A 25618-nucleotide genomic window follows, 5' to 3' on the forward strand; every position below is an offset into this window, starting at 1 on the left:
TTCATCTATCTCTATGTAAATTATGCGGGAAATAACACTGACTTCTGTTCATCAACATACTGGCACGTGGTGAATGATGACAGAGTCATATTTTTGAATTACCAATTCGTTTAAACGTGACCTGTATGAAAAGATATCTATTTAGGATTAATGCAATTATTACTTACCAGACTTCACAATTCGCCGAGACAAATAACGCAAAGCAAGCACAAAGCAATACATCCTGTTTGATCTTCTCTTTTCTCGTCTCCTGTACTTTCTCATAGCACTGTAGATGAATACATTAACTTCGCTTTGCATTTTGTGTTGTGTTGTGATGTAGGTTAGTTGTTATTTTTAATTTAACTATATCATCAGAATTTATTACAAGTAGTGATTATTTTATATCAACTGATTAAGATTTTAATAATTAGTTTTTAATTTAAAAATATGTGGCAAATATGGTTTCAGAATATATGTATGTATTTACTGCATGCTCACTGCAATACTTGAATGGATGCCAAGAGATAATGAAGTAAATTCAATTTGACAAATCTTTTATTTTATTTCTTGAAGTTGGGTTTGTAGCTGTGGTAGATAAAAGACTGGAAGACGACTGTAGGTCTACCTTCAAAATGTGTTACTCTAAAGGTCATTAAGATTGGTGAAGAATAAAGAAACAATAAAATTGGAATAAAACAGCTCGTTTTTTGGGCTTTCAAAATACCCAATTTGTCGAACGAAATTCCTATACGGCAATTAATTTGCTCGGAAGTTTTTGCTATCTGCTTTGGGTACATAGTGGTAGTCTTAAATTTTATTCAGTATATACATTAAAGGCAGCCGTGAAGACTCGTATCTACCACTTAGTATTTTCATAATAAATGTAGGAACACAATGTAACTGTAGGTATATCCATAACTAGTGATGGTGAAGATTATTATATTTTTAAGATTTAACTAAAGAAGTATGTATATCAAATATTATGTAAATTTATATTAACTACAACTTACCATACCTCAATCTTCGTATAGAACCATTAAACATTTTTTTTTTCAAAAAATATTTTTTTGTAAAAAAACTTAAAATATTAAAGGAGTAATTTATTCTTTATTAATATTAGAAGTGGACACTATTTTAACAATATATATGTTCATGACAAAAATTTTAAATATTTATTTACTATTGATTATATATTTTGTTTTAACTGTTGGTTTGTTTGTATATGAAAATGTGTGGCAGAATCGTTTTGTATAGTAAAATTCGCCGTGCATTGTTGAAGGACGCAAGCAACCTGGAAAACAAAATAAATGTTTATTAGTAGGTACTTAGTGAAGAGAGTGGGAGTTAAATGTAATTTTTGAGTAAAATTTATGTGATAAATAAAGCAAAAGTTTTATTATTGTCGTATTTCAAAATATGAATAATAGAAAATTAGGATTAATTTATTTTAACTTTTAAGTCTAGCAACGTTAAGCAGAACTGAATGATGTGCTTGATTTTTCAGAATATCTACTGATTTACAAAATTCAGATATTAGAAATCAAAAAGTTAGAACATTATAGATTCAGTTTATGATAAAATAATACTTGACGTTTACTCTGTGTGATTTCGTCTTGCATTAAACGAGTCCTTTACTGTTAATAAAATAGTTTGTAGTGGACTTTTTCACAGTAAAAGAAATTGTCTATAGTGGCTTTGAGATTTAATACTTACAACTATAGGAATACGTCTGGATACGAATTTTTCTTTTTTGTTTTAGTTTTTATGCGGAACTTTACTATAGAGGAAACTTAACTATAGAGGAAGCTTGTCATGTGATTTCTATTATCATATAAGTGAAGTATCTGTTTTTACCTATTAGATTACAAATGAATATTTGCATGTCATATTAAGTAAAAATTTAATACTGTCACTGTTGAAGGAATAACCTTTTTAGAGAAAAAAATGTATAAAAGATTGAAACATATACACATTTAAATAGTATTTGTTCATATATCAAATATCATCATTAGTTATTATTAGATTGTTAATGTTAAGTCATAAAGTCTGTAATTAATGTTTCCGATATAAGTAGTGAAAGGTTAGCTATAAGTCAAAACGTTTGCGGGTTTTGTACAACACTAGTGATTTTAAAAATGTAAATTTTTGTTTTATCTCTCAACCGGTTTTTACATTTAAACTGTTTAATATACTTAGTAGCGGTACCGTTTGCTTTTTTATGTGTATTGCGTTTCATTTGATGGATATTTATATTATAACCGTACAAATAGTTCATTTCCTAATTAAAGTTTTATATTTTTCAGTATTCATAAAAACCATGTAAATTTGATTTCTATAGAAATAAAAATGTTTACATTAATAAAGTTTTGTGAGGATATTAACATTTTATGAATTGCAATCTACCTTTGCCATATTAATTGAAGAGTTTTTATAGCTATCTAATATTAACAGTTTACAAAAGCAAAACGTCCTTTAAAACAGTAACCCTAAGGGCTGCCAGCTAAAGTGTGCTTACAGCCCCGTTGTCCTATTAACCTACAACTGTGAACTTGTACAGTTTACGTAGCGATTATCCCCCGTTTGTCTGTTTTGATAAGTGTTTTTAACTTTATTATGAATAGAATAACGTTTACTGTACATGACATTTGTCTAATCCAAATACAAAGAACTCTTTAATTTTGTTATTATCACGATAAAAATACTTAATCAAAAAATATGAGAAATATGGATTTATATATCTGTGTAATTAATCTTATACAAAACACGATTTTACCTTTTTATAAAGAAAATTGATACGGAAAATATAGATAATTCGAATTATACTATTAAACACAAACAGAGAAGACATCTAAATAAGATATTTTTATAAATTGGTAATTATAATGTAATTGTTTTATATATTATAGGTACAGTACAATGAAATTTAATTATAACTATGTCAAATATGTATGAATATAAACTTCTTTATATAATTATATTTATGTTAAAAATTTTATAATTTCTAAATCGAAATTAAGATACATTAAAATTAAACAAAAACTAAAATCGTGATTAATAAATAATAGTTACTTTGAAGTTATAAAAGAAATACATTAAAACCTTTATGGCGTTTCATAGGTTGACAGTGTGGTCAAATAAATTTATATTTATAAAATATCTTATCAGTTTGAGAAATTCACGAAAGCCTGTTCCAATACATCTTTGTACTGAAATTTTCATTCTTTCGTCGTATTTAAAAATACTTAACACCTTTATAATTATTATTTCTTTCCTCGACGTTCATATACATATATCTGTTTCTGTTTATTTTTTTTAATATTTCAGTCTGTATCTCACCGTAATCGATTATATATAATAATAACTACGTTTTGAAAATATAATAGAGCAAACTTAAAATTTTTAAATTTCATTAAACCAAATTTTAAAATAAAAACGTTGTGAAACGTTTAAAAAATAGTAAAAATGTTTATAGTCACTGTGTAATCTGCGATGATTGCTAAACTTTTTCACCGCGTCCTCAGCGTTAAAATTAAGGGCCGTTGGAAATAAGTCTCCTTTTAATTAATATTATGTAATAAATATTTTTTGTGACTAAAAAATGGACGCTTGATTTCATTTACCATGAGGTTCATTACCACGCCAATTAAATTTTGCTTGATACTTGTCACTTGAATCGTTATTTAGAGGAGAAGATAGTACCGCAACATTTAATTTTATTTATCTCACTGTACCTCATATTATATTATTTTAAGTTTATATTTACTTTACTATTATTTTGAATCATATAAATAATTATTGAAGTAAATCTCACTGCCATCGTTATTACACAAAAGATAGCGCAAACTTCTACTCAGAATAAAGGGAAATATCGTTATGGAGTCAAAGTTTTACTATTACAATGACAATTACATATATGATCTTGTATTGCATAAATCTATATTTTAAAGAAATAAATGAAATTGTGGTATGTCCAATATAACAATGATAAAAATTTGTTTGAAATACATTACAGTAGCTAACATGAATAAAATCTGCAAAAAAAAAAATATTAAAAGTTCCGTCGGATGCAAACAATTCGTTTATTGAATAAAATAGAATGTAAAATTCATCGCTAAAGTTGAATATTATGCCATTGTAGTTGTTCATGGTAATTCCACGACATGTAGAAAGATAGTCATGTAGAATTTTTATTAAAATGTTCTTAATAATTTAATTCTATGGTAGCCTAAATTTGCTTATACGAATTTTGCGAAATACAATCATATTTTAATTTTCAGAAGTAGTTGGGAAGTCGTATGATATGCGATACGAAGATATTATGCAAGTGGTCCTTTTAGTTGAATGGACATTGTCCAAATATCCTGCGGCTTCACTGCGATTATTCAAAACAAACGCGATTTAGGGAACTTCATAGTTAACGAATACACAGACAATATATTATGATTCTAGTTCTGTTTACTTATAACTTATTTTATTACTTATTTTTCCATATTTTTTTTTACTTATAACTTATTTTTCCATATTTTTACCGTGTACAAATAACTGCTATAAATATTACAAGTCTACAAACTTTATCATTACATTGTTCACTGCAGTATTTGAGACGGATTTAAAAAATAAAAAAGTCGTTCGGTAACTTTTACAAATTTACAACTTGAAGTCGTAATTAGGGACTTAATTTTTTTTAAAAAAAGGTCTTTATTAACAAATCTAATAGTATCTTTAACTTCATTGATCAATCACTTAAAATCTATATTTTCTGTGCCTTCAACAAAACTTAACGAAAACAATACTTACGAATGTGACTGGTTAATTTTTGGAAACATATATATACTAATATATTTTAGTTATAAATTCCTTTATATTTTTATTATAAAATGTTCCATACATGTTACAAAATGTGCATAAGCCTTCGTAATCCCTACCCAGTGTCCAACAGCGTATCAAGTCCGTTCGTTCGACACAAACCTTGTAAGCTCCGCTAGCGATTCACGCTTCTACATATTGTGACAACAGAGGAGTTCAAATATGCTTATTAATAACAGTAGAGTCTTTAAAACAATGAAACTGCTTAAAATCGGAGGAACTTATGAGACTCTTTAATTAAAAATAAAATTAGTTTTAATTGGGTGTTTACCGACGTCTGTTACTGTTTGTTTTTTTTTTAACTAGGAAAGATATATATTTTTTTATTAATATCTCGTAGTTTAATTATCTATAAAAATGCAGATATTATGTTATTTTATACAAATTAAACTAACACATGTTTCGAATATAAAAGTTATACAAAAATTAATTCAAAAATTCGCTATAATTGAAACATAATTTGGACAAACTCACCCTTTGTAGTTAGATTCATTCGTTCTTCTTCAACTGGCTAAACAATCAACGTCGACGTATGTTGACTGCGGGCTTATTAATTTTGGTATGTTGCTTAATAGCCCTGTGAATATATCAAGCACTTGGTCAAGTGTCATGAATTAGTGTATATTATGTCTGTAGCTCTAGTGCTCTAGATAATTTGGGTTAAGGATCTTTCTTAATATAGAATCTCAGTAACAAGGCATACCAGGCAAGCATGATTACTAAGAAACATTGCTGACTTATAGGCCTGTGTACGTGTTTGGCAATGTGTTAGTACTCATGTGATAGTGTGAGTGTATCATGTGTTATGTTTATTTCTATGTCGCAAGGGTTTTCCAACTTAGTGTCCTTGTATTCAAATCATTTGAATACAGTCTGGATGCGGGTTTCATGTCACAATTCTATTAAATGAAGCGATTGTAAAAGGCATATGGTTTTATTTCAATGTAAAGGTTAAACTTTATATAAATAAGGGAGTTCTTGTCGAGAACGCACTTACCTGTTGTAAACAACAAAGTGATTTGCTGTATGTGTTTGTTGTGTGCTGACTATATCTGAAACAAAAAAAAATAGGGTAAATAAGGTAGAATAAATACAAGAGAGTATTTAAAAGTTACTGGTTTGGTTTACAAAAGAATATAATTTAATATTAATTTGAATGAAATTAATTGTATGAAATTTTCAAGAGAATGTAAAATCTGTTTTAATAAATATCGAAACCCAGTACATTATCAGCGATATTTAATTTGGTATGAAGGTAGGTTTTCTTAACAAAAGAGGCGGTTTAAATTAATTTTCATAAATCGCCAGATTTTTACCCAAAGAATGAAATTTTTTCGAGGCTTTATTTTTAATATAATCTTGTTATTTAATAATTTTCTATAATTTGTATATTGGGCTGTTAATGAAATGTAAATTTTATTATCATAGAATATCTCAGTATGTTAGTTAGTAGAGGCAAATGCATTTAAATTCTAAATAGGTATTTTTTTCATATCAAAATTAAGTTTCTTTTGTAAATTATGTAAATTATCAATAAAAACGTATCTTTTCCATTTATCATTGCCAATAGGATATTGCTCACCCCGTCTTGAGGAATAAAAATTGGTTAAGGGGATATGTATTGCTACATAAAGTGTTCTATAACAGTTGGAGTAAATAATAAAATGTTTAATTATGTTCCTTTGATGGAAATAACACATATATCATCAAAATCAGGTTCCATATTAAATAACAGTATTGAACACTTAGTAATCATGGGAAATTTATAAGACATTATTTGTTGCCTATTATATTGTCTGCAATGTTAATTAAAAGATTTCTATCGTATGAGGGGAAATAAAAAGTAATTAATGTATGTGTCTTGTTTTTACAGCCTATTGAAATTGACCGAGTTCTTGAATGCGATCAATTATAATATCCTGATACTGATTTTATAACATAGGCAAAATAAAATTTATTATAAGTCGAGCTACCTTTGCTTCCTGGTGAAAGATTTTTCATCGTCAATAATATCTCGCCCTGAAGTTGTCCGTGAATTGGACTTACCGAGGAACTGTTTTTTTTTTCACAATTAGCATATGCCTACCTATGTAGTTTTTTATCAAAGACTTGATTGTTTTAGAAGAGTAAAGTGGGTGGGGCCATAGGTTGATAAGTTTCGTTACCCAAACGAGAAGACACGCTAGGAAAGACGTCTCTATTGCTCGTATCCTAGATGCCCTATTTTGATTTAATTTTATACTAGTTTTCTCTTCTTAATTTTCTTTTTAAATTCATTCTGTTGCTTAGTTATGTCATAGACTATGTTTAATTAAATTGTTAGGTTTGGAGTAGTGCAGCGACGCGACGTACATGTTTAGAATTATATCAATATATACTTAGATAGTTTAAGATTGAGATTTTGTATTAATTTTTTTACATTCAAAAAAGGAACTCTGGTCTTTGTGTCAGAATCTTTCATTGAATTATTAATTTCATACTTTTTACAGGTGCACAAACATATTATAATGTAAATTTTGTTAGGTACATTAAAAACCTTGGATGGTTTAGAAGTTTTGTGAGCACGACCAAATGAAACCAGTTAATTACCCTCAGCGATTTAAGATAAAAAAGTTAACATGACAAAATAATCTTTAGCAGAATTTAAAAAAACTGAGACGTACATAGCTATTGATACTTTCCCTTAACCTAAAAGCACTGTCTATTAAGTTATGAATATTCTTAGTAAGCTTTCATTTCAGATCCACGTCGAGTATATTTGTAGACCTTAAGTTATTCTTCTCCATTTTCACCCCCTGCCAATTTTTAAACAGCCCAACCGATTTTCATTAAACATATCTTAGAATAATCGCATGAAGTCATCTTTAATGGAAAAACTAAAATGACACAAGTTCATCTATTCTTGATCTATGATGCAATAGACCGACTAACAGTCATACACTGACAGACATACATATCGACATTATAACACACTTATTTTGAGTTAAAAAAAAAAACTCCTCTGACAAACGCAACTCTAAATACAACTTTTTAATGGAACATGATTCACGTGTGTCTGTATCTCGCTTCGTTAATTAAATCTTTAAATATTAGTGACTATTTTTATGTTGGAATTAATATTATATAACATTCAGTAAGCATTAAACTTTATTGTTTATATTATACTTGACCAAATCCTACATAATAAATAATTAAAAAGTGAAAAAAATATTAAACGAGTTTATATAATAAATAATTGCAACTGCAAAGGTAGTCTGTTTCATTTTATTAAAATGGTAAACTACAGAATTTTACACCACAGAATATCAAAAACGGATATGACAGGTTTAAATTTTTTTAAGTGTCTCTTGAAAAATCACGGAAATTTCATATCATCAAATCTTTAAAGTCGCTGCCAAATCAATATTTGATTGTTGATGTACACGATACTGTTATATGTATGTTTATTTTTTGTCGTTTATATATGAAAAAATATGAGGAAACTTTTTTCACTTACCGGTAAAAAAGTTTTAAACATGGATTGTGTTCTGTACATAAATTAATTTATTCGAAAAGTAAGATTTGAGAGGCAATCATTGAATACTTTTATTTTTAATTATTTATATTAATCTGTCGTTAGCATACATTGCCAGTAACAGAAAAACTGTTATTTTTCATTTAAGTTAACATTTATTTATCGTTTACTATAGTATGAAAACTGCAAGAGATGCAAAATTGATAAACTACCCAAATGACAGGCACCCCTAGTTTTACCGCAGGCTTGTTATACACAATCGAATCTGCGACAAAGGTGTTTTCAATAAAATTATCCGTTTGTGTTGACCGCTACGTGCTAGCACCGCACATTCCCCCACATAGTTACATCAATTTGCGTAGATTGAGTCACTCGCATGCTTCTCTTTACCCGATTTAATACTATCATGAAGATTTGCATTTCACAGGACAAAAGGTATCAGCGAAATGCATTACAGATTGTATTGTCTCCATACGTGATTTCAATATACAGACAGATAACTCAATTTTAGTTATATCGAAATGGAAATCATAAGCTGGCGTTGGTTTAATATATAATTAATAACTAGGGAGCTGCGGTAAGCGCTGAAACAAAATATTGCATTATGGAACATAACGTTATTTTTGGTTAATACGCGTTATATATTTTATTAATATTTTTGAAGGAATATTTATTTTATTTGGGTCTGCTTTCATATCCACATTTAATAATATTTTTATTTCCATTCTAATACTCAGCGGAATGAATTTCTTCGCTTTTAAATCTAAACACAGTCTATTATTTTGCACTGATAACGATCGCGTTCTCATAGAAGATATAGAATTCTCGAGTATCCGGATAAGCGTGTGGTACTTGAATGTATATCTTATGTAAATTAAGTTATATGTTAGGAATAGTTGATCATCGTTACACCGTGGAAAATTTTAAAATTAGAATCGTTACGATAAGGCGATGAAGGGTAACCGTTCTTGTTTAGCGGGTAGTTTCGGGCTTAACCCCGGGCAGTCCCACATAGATCCTCCCCATTGGATCGGAGGCAAGTGATTAATCGCTTCCCCAACTAAAAAAAGGGATGTCAACCATATTTTAGATTCCTTCCTAACAATATAGTATATATATATATATATAGTAGTATATATAGTATATATAGTAGTGCATCGCTGTACGTATGAGGTTCCCTTTATAAGTTTTACAGCTGTCATCTGAATAAAAAGGTTGGTGCTTTCTGAAACAGTAGTACAAGCACAATAATTTAATGTGTGGGTACATTAAGTTTTTATAATATACCTTTATTCAAATAAATATATTTTCAGTTTAATATTTAATACATATAAATTCCTCATAAAACTTTTACACAAGTAATATCAGCCACGGTTATATAATTATACTCTTCAAGAATGTAAGAAATATTTTTTTTGCCACTCAAATCAATACTTAAAGTAATAATTCCCTATTCAGTCGCTTGTATTATAATCATGACAAATTAGTTGTTAAGTCTTTCTTTACGAAATCTTTACTAACATTTATAATCTAATTAAATTTCTTTTAACAATTATAGATAGGAAATATATAGAAAGGAACTACTAAAAATAGATTTACTCAAACATTTAGCTTTTTTCACGAAAGGTATTATTTAAATAAAATTCTTCAATGTCTAATTATATATGATATACATATTTATTTAATATTAAAATGCAAATACCTGTATTACTGTAATTAACTAATTTGCTTAAATAATTTTTTTTAGAGTTTTTATAAAACCGTTCGGCTTTAATGATGTATTTGAAGTAAACAAGAAGAAAAAATCTTTTTAAATACGTCTTACGTCTAAGAAGCGTATGTTATGATTTTCACTGTAAATCCACGGAAAACCTAATCGGGAGTCAGACTTTATTCCATCACCTACCTCAAGAGTCAAGTTTTGTAATTCACATTTCAAAATTCCATTAATTCTGTTTGCGTTTTTGTATTTTTTTTTACATGAAGTATAAATTTGTTAAAACGTGAAAAAAATATACAAATAAGTTTATGGATATCGATTATTATAAAATTATTATTACACCCAAACAAATATACTATAGCTGGAATAAAACGTTATTTAAAATAACGTTTCTCACTGAACCAGGCATCGTTAAGACATCGCTGAGGTGTTTTAGAAAAATTATTTTTCGTTCAGTTTGAGTAATATAATGATTTTCAATGAAATAGACAAAAAATGAATGTGGATGATACTAGTAAAAACTCATTTCTCATTTGATAAAACTTGTTATTCCATACAAAAGTTACTAAAGAAGAGCAGGTCACTCAATTGAGATATGGAGAACAGAATAATACAATAACATTGTATTTTGATCCTTGAGAAGTAAAAAATTCAAACCAACCCCAAAAAAAGAAAGCTGAATCACTTTAAGAGTAAACAATAAAAAAAAACAAACCAACAATCTCATTACAAACTTATGTTATGGTTGAAAAAAGTATCAAAAAGATCTTAGCATTATTTTATCGTGGATTTTTTATTTTTCTAATATACGATTGTTTTAAACTTAATTTTCATGAATGATTCTATTTCCTCTAGTTAACTTCTTTTACTTTCGTATGAGATATTACTTATTTTTGTTAACTTAGCCATTATTAAACGTAGAAAGTAGGCGTGACATATAAAAGTTATGAAGAACTTGTAAGGCAATCAATATCAGTACATGTGATATGCTTTTCCCGTAACATTTGAAAAATTATTGCAAATTAAATTACAATAAAGTGTAGTTTTATCTAAACATAGAGTTGTAAATAAAATATTATTTAGTGACTTTAAAAAAACATTTACCTTAAGTCATAGAACTATTCATGTGAGTGTAATAGTAACACATTTCATAAATATAAAGATTAATCTGCGAACTTACTAACTGTTCAAAAAATTGGTCCTTAAAAATTTCGTAGTGTCAAATAAATTGTAAACCTATTATCTTGTATTTGTAATGACTGTTTGGGCATATGTTCTGATTATTAGCAATTTTAGTAACTGTCTAATAATTCAATACGATAAATAGAAATGACCTTATAATTGAAAGACGTGTAAAATTGTGATAGAATTGTATTATTAAAATATCCGAAAGTCGTTAAGATTAAAACTGGAGCTCTAACTCAATTTCAATGCTAAAATAAAAATTAAAAGGAGAATATATATTTTTTTTAAATACACAAAAGTCGTTGCAATTGAAATAAATTTCGACATTTATATAAACATTACAATTAAATAATCTAAGAAATCTCAATCTTTACGTTTCTTCAGTTTTCTTTATCTAATTCCTTTTTTACAGCATCTATACCCAGAATTTTTTTACATTATTAAAAGACAACTGTGTATTTAAGATATATATTATGGACTTCTTTGTTTTTTTTTTGTATTTTTAAGAAACTTATATTTGTCAATAAAAACAAATACATGGTGTTCATCTTTTAAAATCTGACACAGACAAAATGTGTAATGACATAAGCTTTGATGGATTTTATAAAGTAACTTCTTTAAGCTTACTTCTTCGCCAAACCACCTCAGTCTAGATGAGAGTATTACAAAAAAATCTAAGACTCTCCTATTTCTATAAGGCGAAATACTAATTGGTGTGGAATAAAAAAATAAAAAGATAATAGCAAAATCAAAAAAGTTGGGTTAAAACGAAAGTATTTTTTTTTAATTAATTTTTACTTTTACTTTAATCAAAATCGACATAAAAATGTTTTATTTATTTCTTAAAAATCTTATTAATTACATACAATGTATAATTATTGTTATGTTTATTTTTATATTTATAAAATGACTAACGTGTAGAGTAGCTATGTAAGCGGTCACTTCGCTAAGTCTATCTTTTTATAAGACTGCCTTACTTGCTAACACTCCTAAGCAATAAGTTCTCTCAAAAGTAGGAACAGGTTGAAGTTGTTCCAAAATATGATAACATTATTAAAACGCAAATAATTGTATCAGCTTTTTGTAGCTTACTGAAATGAAATATAAAAATGATTTAAATTATATCAAAAGTCTTATATAAATTACCTAATACAATTAAACTACACTTAGTATTCAAAAGTTACAAATGAACATGCATCTGAAATATTTCGTATTAACTACCACATTTTAAACGTACGAATTCTGTGTCTCTAATAATAATAATAATAATAATAAAAATAATACATTTATGTTGTGAATAGTTCAATAAAAAAAAATCTTCTTAAGATGATTTGAAATATTAATTTTTTTACTGATGAACGCAACCATTACCGCCAGCCAGATAGCCCGTATGACATCCGTTTAGATAGAATATCTAAAAACTGGCCTAAGTGGAATTCTCGCTCAAAAACGTTGCTGGCTCTTAGACCATAATATGCTAAATTTATTTCGAAAATATACCTAATTATTAATTAGCCGCTTTGTGAACAAGTTGTACAAAATGTCTGGTGTATTTTAGTTTTCTAACAGATTTGAAATTTTCAATACAACGCAAAGCGTTTCAGTATTCATAAAAAAAAAAAAATTTTTACGTGGAACAAGAAGATCAAAAATATTCATCATTTATGTAAAAATTGTGGTTATGTAAAAAATTTTTGACCTGTATTCAGTATTCAGTGATTACAACGATGCCGTGGAATACTGGTTCAAAAGCAGTAATAAAAAGTTACTACTACAACGATATTGGAGTAAGCTATTGTAATTGATATTTCAATTTTGTTTCTTTTGTTAATATTTTATTTTGTTACAGTTTTCATATCTTTGATGATTTTCAGCGTGAAACTGATATAGCAACCTAGAGTAAACGCTTGATTTAATCCATCGGTATACCAAATACTTTTTAATTTTTTAAATTTTTATGAGTTTTTAATGTAATAGTAATAACGTCTGTACGACTTTCATCTGTGGTAATAGAGAACCGCCAACTAGTTCGTTTATAAGCTAGGAAAAACTTTTCGAAAAACAAGTCAACATTACTCAAACACGAGTTACGCAGACAATAGTTACGACTTACAAAATGTTAACTACAAAGAATTACAAAAAATACTTCAAAGCCAATAGGAATTTGTAAATGAGTTTTATTTAGACGATCAACAATATATATTACCTATTTTAATACTATGTAGTTTTTTTGCATACCATCTACCTCCGCGATCTCTTAAAGCAGGATTTTGAAATTGGGTTAAGAAAAAAATAACTATGTACACTTAACTAAAATTTATACAGTTACAAATTTTGAGGTAGTGTTCTTGAGGGAACTATACGGAGTTTTCTCATAAGTTAAATCATATTTGCAATTCTCTATTCTAAGTTTTCGTCACTAAAAAGTTTTATTAAAATTCATTCAGAAGTAATTGCCTTTAAGAGCAAAAAATATCTATACATCCGTAAATACTCCCTAAAAATCTTTCCATCTATAAAATTACTAGAACTAGGACTAGAATTAGTGGGATAACATATTCATTTTCATATTTAATATAAAAGCTTCTGTGAGATGTAACCCTGTGTATATACAAGAATTAACTTGATCTAATTGATTTCGTTTTTGTCTATTTAAAAAAAGTAATGTTTTGTCATTGAAACTAAAACTATATACTTTAACGAGATCTTTCTTTCTGTTTTTAACTAATTACGGATACGGCAAGGTAATCAAAAAAATTGGTAGCAGGTAAAAAGAAATACGTGGACTATATTCTCGAAAAATATAGTTTAATTTAATTGTGTACTTCTAATATTGCAACTCACATTAAAAACTTGTAACCTTGTGTTGGGAATTCCTTGGGTGTCACACGACCTTTATCTACTGGTTCTTTTTGTTACATAAGAAAATAAAAAAAAATTGGTTATTACACTATATATTACAATGTTTTAAATAAATGCCGTAATCGAAAGAGATTTATGGTAATTAAAAACCGCGGTCGAGCGAAGTGTAAAATGTTCTTTTTTCATTTCAACACTACAATGGGTCGGATTCCACGTACTGATATAAGAGCAACGTTTTCAGTTAAGGTTACATAAACCTTAGACCGAATTTGAAGTAATTCCAGGCTTGGTGCCAAATATTCTGTAAATAAAATTCAATATGTACGTGTTGTGGATTAAATACGGTCAAAGGATTGTGGATTCGTTTTTTCACCACATAATTGACATTTGTGGTAACATAATATAATGTGTGGCGTTAACGATTTATTATTTATTCTGTATTTAAACTACAACAATAGCAAAAAAATATTTGAAATGAAATTTATTTAATGCACACATTTTCAGTTTCACATTACGTAATGTTACATTATTTTAAACTTTAAAGCGGTAGTTTCTGTATTGGTAAAATTAGTAAGCTTCAAGCTTTACAGAGAATGTTCGAGTTAATATTATACTTCTGTAAAAAAATTAAATATCTCCAATTAGTCACAATGGCGTGTGAGCTTTAGGCCCTCATAATGAAATATTAAGTCAATGATAATACGTACCTCGTAAAATTTATGATAAGAAACATTCATTAGTCACGTATAATTTGTAGAAAACATGATATTGGCCATTCGACTGGAAAACTAAAAGCGTTTTTCTAAATGCTAATGAAATCAGTTCGAGACATAAAAATAAAATATTATTAGCGGAATGCTGTCGAAAAAGTTACTATTATTTGGATTTTTGTGATATGTATAATAATTGAATTAGCGTTCATATTGTGCATCTACGTTGTCTGTGATTTTTATGTCTTACATTTCTTTAAATTTAATATTTTTGGCAGCCCAATGTATAAATAAATTTAAAATATCCATCATAAACACGAAGGCAGTATAAAATAAACAATGACATCATGTATGTTTAAAATATGTTAATGAGACCACATATTGTATATTTAGAAGAATTAACACCGTCATAATTCAATCTAAAATTTGATTTATATAAATGACAAACAAATATGACTTTATCTAAAAACAATAAATTTAATTAACATACACGCGCGTTTTAAAATTTACAATGAGGATGTGTAACAATGGAACAAATTGACCGGATGCCCCGAGCAATGAAACAATAGCACAATCATGATTCCGTTTGTTATACAACGACAGTAAACAATCATATTAAATATCATCGAAGATCGGTTTAGAATTTTATTATTTATATCAATAATAGATAAATATATATATACATGTATTTAAAAGATAATTTCAACACAATAATATCAGAATTGTATGAAATATGGACTTGCTATGACATTATTTCTAGGGTTGACGATTAAGGTGTAAGAAAATATTTGTTACAATAGGAATTTAGCAGATCAAAAACACAAACAATACAACCTTAAAGGTTAATCTTGATACTTTTTCTTTGTCTGCTAATTCTTCTTGAGATTTTCAATGGACATTCGGCTGTAAACATTTCTTAAAAAAAAATATCTTTATTTACTATGACCTGCGTTATAATACTTCATATTCATTTTTGCATTATGAACACAAAAGTTTCATGGAATAAATGTGCTAATACTATTAAAGCTTCCGCAGAAAACACTAGATGTAATCAAAATAGATTGTAGTTGAAATGTTAGAACAACACATTTTTTTTATACGTATATATTTTTTGATAATTATTATCTTAAATTTGCAAATTAGTCTTACATTTTAAGTGTTCTGTTGAGAAAAAGACATTTCACGGTGGCCTATTAATTATACTCGTTTTTTTTACGTTCTGCATAAAGCGTTTTCCGTATATATACACAGGTAGAAGTTTGTTAACAAGCTGGAAAAAAAAAATGTACGAAATATTTTTGTGATGTAACTGTACATTGACGAATTGAAGATTTTGTTGTTCTTAATCAAAACAAATCAAATAAAAACAATAGCTGGAGCGAAAACCGCTTTCATAGTTCAATATATTAAACCTTTACGTATTCAGAAAAAGCTTCTTGACAGACGAATACTCATGGAGCAAATTGTTTCTAAAGTTCCTTGTATATGCCGATGGACTGTTATAAAAAAAAAATAAGCATGTATCTTACTTGTCCTGTTAGTAATTACTACAACATAATATATTTATACATGCCATAGAAGTAATTGTGACATTATTTAACGTGACACTTTTTGGAACTAACTCAGAGTTATATAACTTTTATTGTTTGGACATTTAAAGGCATGACAAAGGAGACACATTGTAAGTTTCCAATCTTTTTCTTCGAATGTTGGATTGCCGACGTAAATATATAAAATTATAATTTTTTTTATTAAAATCGCCAGTTCACTAGCGTTTAACTGGATTATAACTAAAAAATATTGTGTTATATAGTCTGATAACTTAAAGAAAATTCGATTAATAGAAAAGCTAACCATATATATATATATATAGAAAAGCTATCCATAAGTTAAACCCTATTAAACCTTAATTATTTCTAACAATGGGCCAGCTTTATTAAATATATAGTAATATTTTTATTCATGAGGCAGATAAACAGGGCGGAAGTGTTGTTGAGTATGATAAGCGTTTTTTTTACAGGCTGCGGTAAGAAAATTTTATTTTCCCAAACATTGAGCAAACAATGACTAATTAGCACGAAGTTATGTTTAAATTAGAATAAAGTAATTTTTTATATAATTGTCGTACTTTCTAACCCTCGGTTTTGACGCAAAGAAAAATATATTAATTAATGAATAAGAGTGCAGTGTAACTCAATTAGTTATTTTGTGTTGTCTGGGTTTCGTATTACGTGTATGTAACGACCTTAATTTGTTTTGAAAACGCATTTTATACAATTAACATAGGCAATCTTGCCAATCACAAGATTAACTCTTTGTCTATTTACTTTGAGAGTTGTGGAGTCGAGATGTATTCCTTCAATAAGAAATCGTACTATTAAATCACGGATGATCGACGTGCAGTAACGTTACGAGATGGAATCTATCCACTAAGTAAGAGATCCAGTTATAGTTTTCTTTATCCAACCCTATCCTTACCTCATGTGGTAATGTGTGCAGAGATTTTATATAATGCATGGTACTATATGATTAAAAATAATATACTTTTACACAAAGGGTGTAGTACCAGTATTATTTCTGTACTAGTGAAAAGTATGTGATTTCCAAAAAAAAGTTAGAAATTTTAACAGCGACTTTCCTATTTACTTTTAATATAGACTACTATAAAATACAGAGACTACTTTTTAGCTTAAACACCGTCCACTACTATCTTAAGACGGCAGAGTCATACTGATTTCTTTGTGACTAAGACTCATATCCATCCCTCTAACCCAGGCTCATTTAACTTCAGTACTTATTTCAAGGAGAATATTTGTTTAGAAAAAATATGATAAAGTAAAAAGATACCTTTCAGATAAATAGCATGTACAGTGGACAATTCCAGCTGAATACAAGATTTTATCAGTATTGGGTGGTAGGATACTAGGATTTGACTGTATATATGTTTGAAAGTTATGCGCTTTATTTTTTGAGTGATCATCTTTCTATACTTTCTTTTACTTTAACAGTTACCGCAGCGGTTATGCCAGGAATGAAACGGTTAATTATTGGAAATGTTTACGCATCAGCCATAAGTTGTCGAACTAATTCAAAAACTTTTTGCAGAATCGTCAAACTTGAGATACCTTAAGTATGGATTTTAAGTCACTACATCAACTTTGAAGGAAAAAAGGCAATCTACTTAAATAATGAGCATAATACTGTCAGTTTGCCAGAGCATTTATCTAATATTGGCCCCAAAATAACAAGGTTTCCCTGCACATTTTTTTTTGACAATGCGACGAAAAAATTTGCAAAATTATCGTAGCGTTGGCAAATTATGTAAAAAAATAAGCTTATTTTTTATGTACTTTATTTGCATTACAGTAAACTATTGAGAAAGAAGACAACAGGCGTCAACCGTCTTATGATACAGGAACATGAATTTCAGGCACATCGCTGTGCACGGTCTTTTTTCTGCAGTTTTTTCTATTGAAGTCAACCTTCAGAAGTTCAGTGGTTTGGATGTTTTTTTGGTCCAAAAATACATGCCTTTGAATTAACACCCTATACACCAGAAAACATGTCAAAGATATATATAGATATAGATAGTCGGTTGCTGGCTTGGTGCAATGACATCTAAAATGTAACTCATCAAAAAGGCTGAAACCATTGACAGTGTCAGACAGATATTGCAAAGACCCTCGATCGGGTCCGATATAGCTTGATTTTATCGAGACTTTCCGAGGATATATCATATGACACAATATAAGTATCGTTATCATAATATGCTCTTCAGATCAGACGAACTTCCCGGGGAAATAGGCAGATTTGTTTTGCTCAGAGTTTAAAGATCATTGCTGTTGGTTTTCATTTAGATCCCAGGTATATTATGTATATGTAGGCTATATATAATATAGCACGTTTAACGGCTTAGTGTCTCGAATTTTCGAAACTGTAAATTTTTCAGTTACAAACCAGTAAACATTACGGTTTCAAGTTAAGTTTTATATAATGGCTTCTCAATTAATCATAGAAATCAAGAAGAAAAAGGCAGAAGTAAACTTAAGTGTGAACTTAAGAATTTCCCGGAGCAGCTCTCCAAATTTTAAAGTGTCATTCATTCATTAAGTTTTTAAGTTTTTAAACAGTTTTGAGTCTTTAAAAAATAGATTCCGGTTCACATCAGGGAATTCTTTTACTTTCAAATCATTTGTCCTTACATGGAATCTTGTAATTCAGCTCTGATTCTGCCCAAATTTAGGATGATCAAGAATTCTTAGAGCGGTATGGGGACGTGAGCCAACTCTGACTGTTCTGTCAACTTTGTAATGGAAAAAATTCAAAGCAATTCTTTCACAAAGTGCCGTCATAAATTTTTTACACAACACTCTTCGCCATAGATTCGGATGAAATCTCCATCATATTTACGGTTCTTATCGTAAAACTGTACATATTTTTCCACTCCCATCCAATTTGGAGAATGATCTAGTGTCAGTTTTTCCCTGAGAACTACAACGCGTGGTCTTTTAAAAGTAAAGTATATATTTTTTCTAGCTAAGGATTGAAAAAAGGCTAAAAAAAACCAGTAACTTTCTTTTCGTTGTAAAAGTATCTGGTGTCAGTAACCACTGAATTAGATAGACCTGAATGTTAGCTTTAATTACACGTTTAATCCGAACCGAGTTAACAAAATGTTACCCATATACTTAGATGGATACAATATTAAAAAGTTTTCAATTGAAGTATTAGTTCAGATTTAGAAACACTAAGGACATGTTCTAACATTACAAGTGCGTTTGAAAATATCAGTAATAATAATTTATTGGATACTATATAACAGTTGCGTAACAACAAATTTGAACCTCAAAGTTGTAAGGCTTGTCTTATTTTTACACTCTTATAACTCATATAGTAAATAAGAAAAACATGCTGTTAAAACAGATACTAAACAAATATGAATAAGCCAGTACTAGATTTATTTATTAGAATAGTTCTAGTTATTTTTACGTACATTTATTTATTATTTTTAATACGCACAAGTCTTTTATTAATCTAAGCTAGTGTAACAGAAATAGTATGACATAAGTTTCTTTGAATTTCCGTAACATCGCTAATGAATGGTTTATTTGTGTATATAAAAAAGTTGGAAAAAAAAAGAAAAGAAAACCTTTTTATAATTAGGTCGGTTACAATTTTTATATACTTATGTTTTAATTACAAGTAGGAAACGGACGAGTGTACGTGCTGTAGAGTTATGTATTGTACTCTAGACTTTATTGTGTAGTGAATGAGCTTCTTCACATGGTATATTCAACTATTTCTATGTCTGTAAACATTAACCGTAGTTTTGGATAACCCTTATTTTCTTAATAACTTAAGGATTGTTTGCTATAACCAATATAATTTAGAGAACATAACAATCGGTTTGATGTTTGAATTGATTTTTAAATGATGTTTAAAAATGCTAAAGCATTTATTTATAACTATTCTTAATTGAAGTATATTAACATGCGATGTGACATATTTTTCGTAGAAACTAAAACCTAAAAACGACTAAGTTATAATTCAGCACACTTCACTATTATTCCTAAGTGTAGCTAGCAATATTCACAATTCTATTTAATCTGGCTTCAAGACAAAAGTTTACTTTGAGACACCCAACCGCTGAGTGATTTAAGAGTTGTACACAAACGATTCATAACAATAAGTTATCTGTAACTCGTGTTTTGCGACAAAAGACTCGAGATTCTGGTTCAACAACTTTGTACTTTTATATATTTTTAATCCTATTAACCGATAACTTAGATGTAATTTTAATTCTTTGTCAAGAAAATCTTTGTGTTATGTTTATTAGAAGAAATATATATATATAGTCGTATTCTATACCGTTTTAATGATTAAACAATAAACGGTGCTTCAATCAAGGTTTAATTTAGATATCTTTACAGTGATTGTTCAGATTGAATGGAATCCAGAGCATGAAATTAACAAACAGGAAACTTACGCAAGCGAATGTGGGAGATGTAGAAATAATACATATTATTGCTCTTGATATTAAATATAACAAATTAAGTTCGAGTTACGATTCGTTGTTTTATTAGTTTCATGTAAAATAGAGTTAATTCTCATACATTTTTTTATGTTATTGTAAGTTATTTACTATATGTATTGTAATAATTAATATAATTGAATTGTTTTATACAAAATTGCAATAGAGATTTATTAGTAAGTAAACAAACTATCTATCATTAAATTTAAAAATAGCGGTTTGGTTTGATTAAGACAAAATCATATAATGACAACGTGTAAACTTATAAGTAATAAGTAATAGCTATCTCATATTTCATCATTTGTATTTGGTACTTTAAATGTGTATAAATATCACTGAATGAACTGTAGGCAGCATTATTTTGTACCCACAGGACGTACCAAAATTAATTTTATACTTATGATAATTTATAGACGTTAATAATTTTTATGAAGAAGTAAGAACGTGATAGCCCTTTTTTTAATTTTAGACAAACATCGTTGTGATTATGTCTATAAAAGTCTTGCAAGTTATAATATTTTTTGTCTGAAGAAACAAAACTTTGAGATTGTATGAAGAGCAAAGGCGCAAATCTATCGGTTTTTATAGCAGCTTAAGTTCGTAGTTTAAGTACTTATAATAATATTATTAAAAAGGGTTATCAACGATTCACTACAACTATTCAAAATTATTTGATTATTTTCCGACCCAAATGTCTAAAAAAAAGGTAAAAATAGATAATACAACAAATGTAACAGGTTGAAAGATGGTCCATTTATCTAAGTTTTGACATGCCCATAGTTCATAAGGAGAAGGTAAATGATTGTTGTAACATACTTTCGTTCTGAAAAACTTAAAAGTTGTGGTTGTGATTAGATATTATTTAACGAAAAGAAGTTGTCTCGTTCTAACTTAATATGAAATACACAATTTGATTGTTGTCCTTTTCTATTAAAAATAAGTGACAGATATTTTAAATTAAAATTTCATGGTATTGTTAGAACTTGGATCTCTCATGTTGTAACTATTTTTGTCGTTTCATTTAATGTACTTATTAACATGTTCCATATAGATGTTAATCTAGTAAGCTCTGCTAAACTTTTTGTTTTTTTTCGCGACTTCCTGCGCGACCGCGGCTAATAGCCGGTCCGCAGTCGTCGCATCACTGAGGCCCGTGACTCTCAAGTCAGTGAACTTCACGGGCCTCGTAACCTCCACCTCCTCTGCCAGTGTGGACTTCAGCTTCGCGGCCAAAGCGTCTGCTTTGTCCACACTGGTGGAGCCGGGAACCTCGATGATACGGGCCCCCGTTGCCGTGGTACGGATCTTCAGGGGCCCTATCCCACGCTCCTTTCGGTCCAACTCTTTTTCGGCCTTGAGGAGGACCGACAGATACCCCTCGGGCCGCTGCCTCAGGGCGTAGTTTCAGCACTACGGCCTAGGAGCGCGGGAGCATCACTTTTTTCGGGCCCTCAGACGCCGCCTTTGTCACCACCACCCTCTCCCTCCGCATCACCTCAAATTGGAGGGTGTGAGCGCGCACCTCCTCTTTGAGACCCGCGTTCTCTCGCTGGAGCCGACCAATGTCGGGTCTGAGACGGCGGGTCCCTTCCGCCTCCGAGCGCGTCACAAGCACGCCCAGCGCCTCCCTGAGAAGGACAGAGGCCTTCATTATTATTGAAGAGTACCCTCATTTTAGATTGGTACTCTTTCCCACTAATTATTTGATAAGGTCGAGGCTTTTCTCAGCCATGACCATTATCGCCTCTGCCCCCCTTGTCTCCAGGTCCAGGAGGACCTCTCTCTTCCTTGCCTTTCCTCCGTCTCGCCCCCTTGTCAGCTTCTTTTCCATAAAGAAGTCGAAGCTGGCCTCCGACTTCTCCTCTTGCCACAAGCGGAGATATTTTCGAGCCCTGGTAAGGGCACCACCACGGCCTCGTCTCCTCACTGGACCCGGACTCTTAAAAATCTCGCCCCCAGTCTCGGAGCCAAACATCTCCGAAAAGAGACGTTTGGCTTCCACCTCCGACCCCGGACGCCACGACATAGCATCGCCCGCAACGAAACTCCCTAAACCTAATTTCCCCGGTATCCCCCCCCGGGCAACCAACCCACCATCATCTTCCTTATCCACCATCCTAAACACTCCTACGCTACCACGAAAGCAAAGCAAAACGACAACGAAAGCACCTCAATAGATCCGGATCCACCATCAAGCTCTGCTAACCTAACCTCACCATGATAATCTAGTAAGCTCTGCTATTGTTACTTATCTATTATAATAATATAGTTATAACCAAGAGTTAGTACATAGATGTCAACACTATTTGATGCAGTATCAGTCAGTCAGAGAAAATCACAGTAAAGTAGCAACAATTCAATTTTGTGTAATGCGTGAAAGGGCTAGAAATTCTTGTTGCCCTTTGGAGCCTTATCACTTAACTTCTACCTACATTTCAACAGTCTATTCGGTACAATCGCTCCTGAAACTATAACTTGAGCGAATAGATGGTGGAAAAGACTAACCACCATGGGGTAATGAGCTCGTTTGTGGGTTTTTAATGTGAAGTGGAAAAAATGGTTCCTTAACATAACTATCACCATAAGTTACTACTAACGATATATGATTTTGGAGGTACACAAAAGAGTTTTTAATTAATTTACATTTTTCAATCAAACAAATACTTTCATTACTTCTAATTCTCATCCATGTATGAAGGGTTTGTCGATTGAAGGACTAATCGATCAAAAATATATGATTGATGTCACCAAATGTAACAATAATTGTGAGGTATTTACCTTAATTTGTTTTAACGTCAAAAGGGTTTTAATGTACAAGTCTTTAGAATATTACCATTTAACATTTTACAGTAATTTTGATATTGTTTTTCTAAATATGTTTTAAATTTATTATAAAATTCAAATTATGCACTTTTATATTGTGAAAGTATTTTTTTTTGCAAATAGAAATGAAGTAAACAATAATTATATTGAAATGGTTTTAATTATATTTTGTTATGCTTATTATAATATTTATAGTGAATAATGTTGAGTAAAATAATAAAGCACAATTGCCACTCATTAGCTAAGAAGTTTCGTAACACAAAATATCTATTTGGTTAAGATTTAGTTCCAAGAAATTTAAGTAAGATGCATAATCTATCTTCATAGACACTGCTTAGTATTCACTTGGTTGTTTCGAAATCATAAATCATATATAATATATCACTGAATGAGATACAAATTACGTATATATTATTATTTATGCATTAGGTTAATACAGACGTTCTGGTGACAAATGTCTTTTTATAAAAAATTGTAACTAACTGATAACTGACATCTGGATTGTATTCATATTTTATCTATAAATTTAACTTTTAACATATTTCACTCAATTACCTGTTTTATATCATAAGGATAAAAATTCATAATTAATATAAATATACTTCTGTATTTCTTTTTTACCTTGAAGCCATTTTTTTACCTTATTTTGGACGTTAGCAATTTATGAATATTTTTCATAGTATACTTTCTCAAAAAAATCAGTTCTGTAACAATAGTATGTATATATTGTATTATAAGAGTATAAGGAGAAATTCAAATTAACTAATTGACACTAGCATCTGCGATCTTTACGGAGTTCGCCTCGATAGATAGCACGCTAGGTGCACACGTAAGCAACAACGTATCCATTTCTACAAATAGCAAATCCTAAGGATTTATTACAGTCAGTATAAAGAATGTCATCTAACAAAGGACGTTGACGATTTAAACCTACATGATGATTTACTTGCATGTGGTTAGGGCTTGAAAGTGGATATATTTCTATAATACACGCAATACATATGATACATATACGAATTTAAGCATGACGTGAAAGAGCAAACATAAACTTTTGGCTTGTATCACATGAAAAGTTTTGTTTGAGATATTTGGAAGCATGATGCTTGGATTACTCAAATATAGCAAGTGTGTTTAAACTTCGTTTGTTAAATAAAAAATGAGAATCTCTTAAAAGATTCTAATCTACTCGTTGGTTAATATTATTGAATCATTGCAGTTAATTAGACAAAATATTATCAATATAAATTTCGACCCACAAATAAAAATCTAAGAGACGATATTAAATTATATTTTAATAAAATATTGATTAAAATTAATTAAAGTAACAAATGAACCAACGTGGTAAAAATTATTTCAGCTGTTTTTTGACATTAATAATTTCGGTCTAAATTAAATGAATTTGTTAAAAAAGACAAATTTAAATTTAAACAGGGCTAAAACATACATTGAATTTATATTGTAAGTGTATTATTAGTTTAGGTTAACTATTTTATCTATATATATATTTAATATATAGCGTATTAATATATTATATACATTTATATAATATATGTCTGTTTAAACTATAGCTATTGTTTTTATCAAACAGAATGTTTTTTGTATTAAATTCTATGTCAGTGCTTACGGACGCACATATTTAATATAACAAATTGAACAAATGTTTCAGTCCTACGACAAATATTCGTAAAAAGTAGTGTTTTAGTACCCGGAACTGCACCCGCACTGGGAATCCATGGAATGCTGAGAAGTTTCCTCTTTCTTTTTGGATATTTTTGGCTTAGTTTCAAATAATCAGGAAGCGATTGTATAAGATGACTTTAAAGTACGTTGATCTTCAATGTCATATTCATTATACTTTGCAACCTCAAAATTATTCTTTTATACCTTTAAAATTAGCTGTTATATGAGTAAGTTATTTCAGTATG

At 29.4% G+C, this 25618-nt stretch overlaps 1 long non-coding RNA gene across 1 annotated transcript in view; it reads right to left on the reverse strand.

Annotated features, from left to right (window-relative positions):
• Positions 1 to 1120: 1120 nt before the first annotated feature.
• LOC133320213 (uncharacterized) overlaps positions 1121 to 25618 on the reverse strand; it is a 38382-nt gene continuing 13884 nt past the window's right edge. Inside the window, exons 2-4 of the long non-coding RNA XR_009753652.1 lie at positions 5846 to 5900; positions 5323 to 5425; positions 1121 to 1273 (exon numbers count right to left, since the gene is read on the reverse strand). This is a non-coding gene — a long non-coding RNA (uncharacterized LOC133320213). The remainder of the gene's footprint in view (positions 1274 to 5322; positions 5426 to 5845; positions 5901 to 25618) is intronic.

Source organism: Danaus plexippus, chromosome 5 (assembly GCF_018135715.1).
Source record: "Danaus plexippus chromosome 5, MEX_DaPlex, whole genome shotgun sequence".
Classification (NCBI taxonomy): Eukaryota; Metazoa; Arthropoda; class Insecta; order Lepidoptera; family Nymphalidae; genus Danaus; species Danaus plexippus.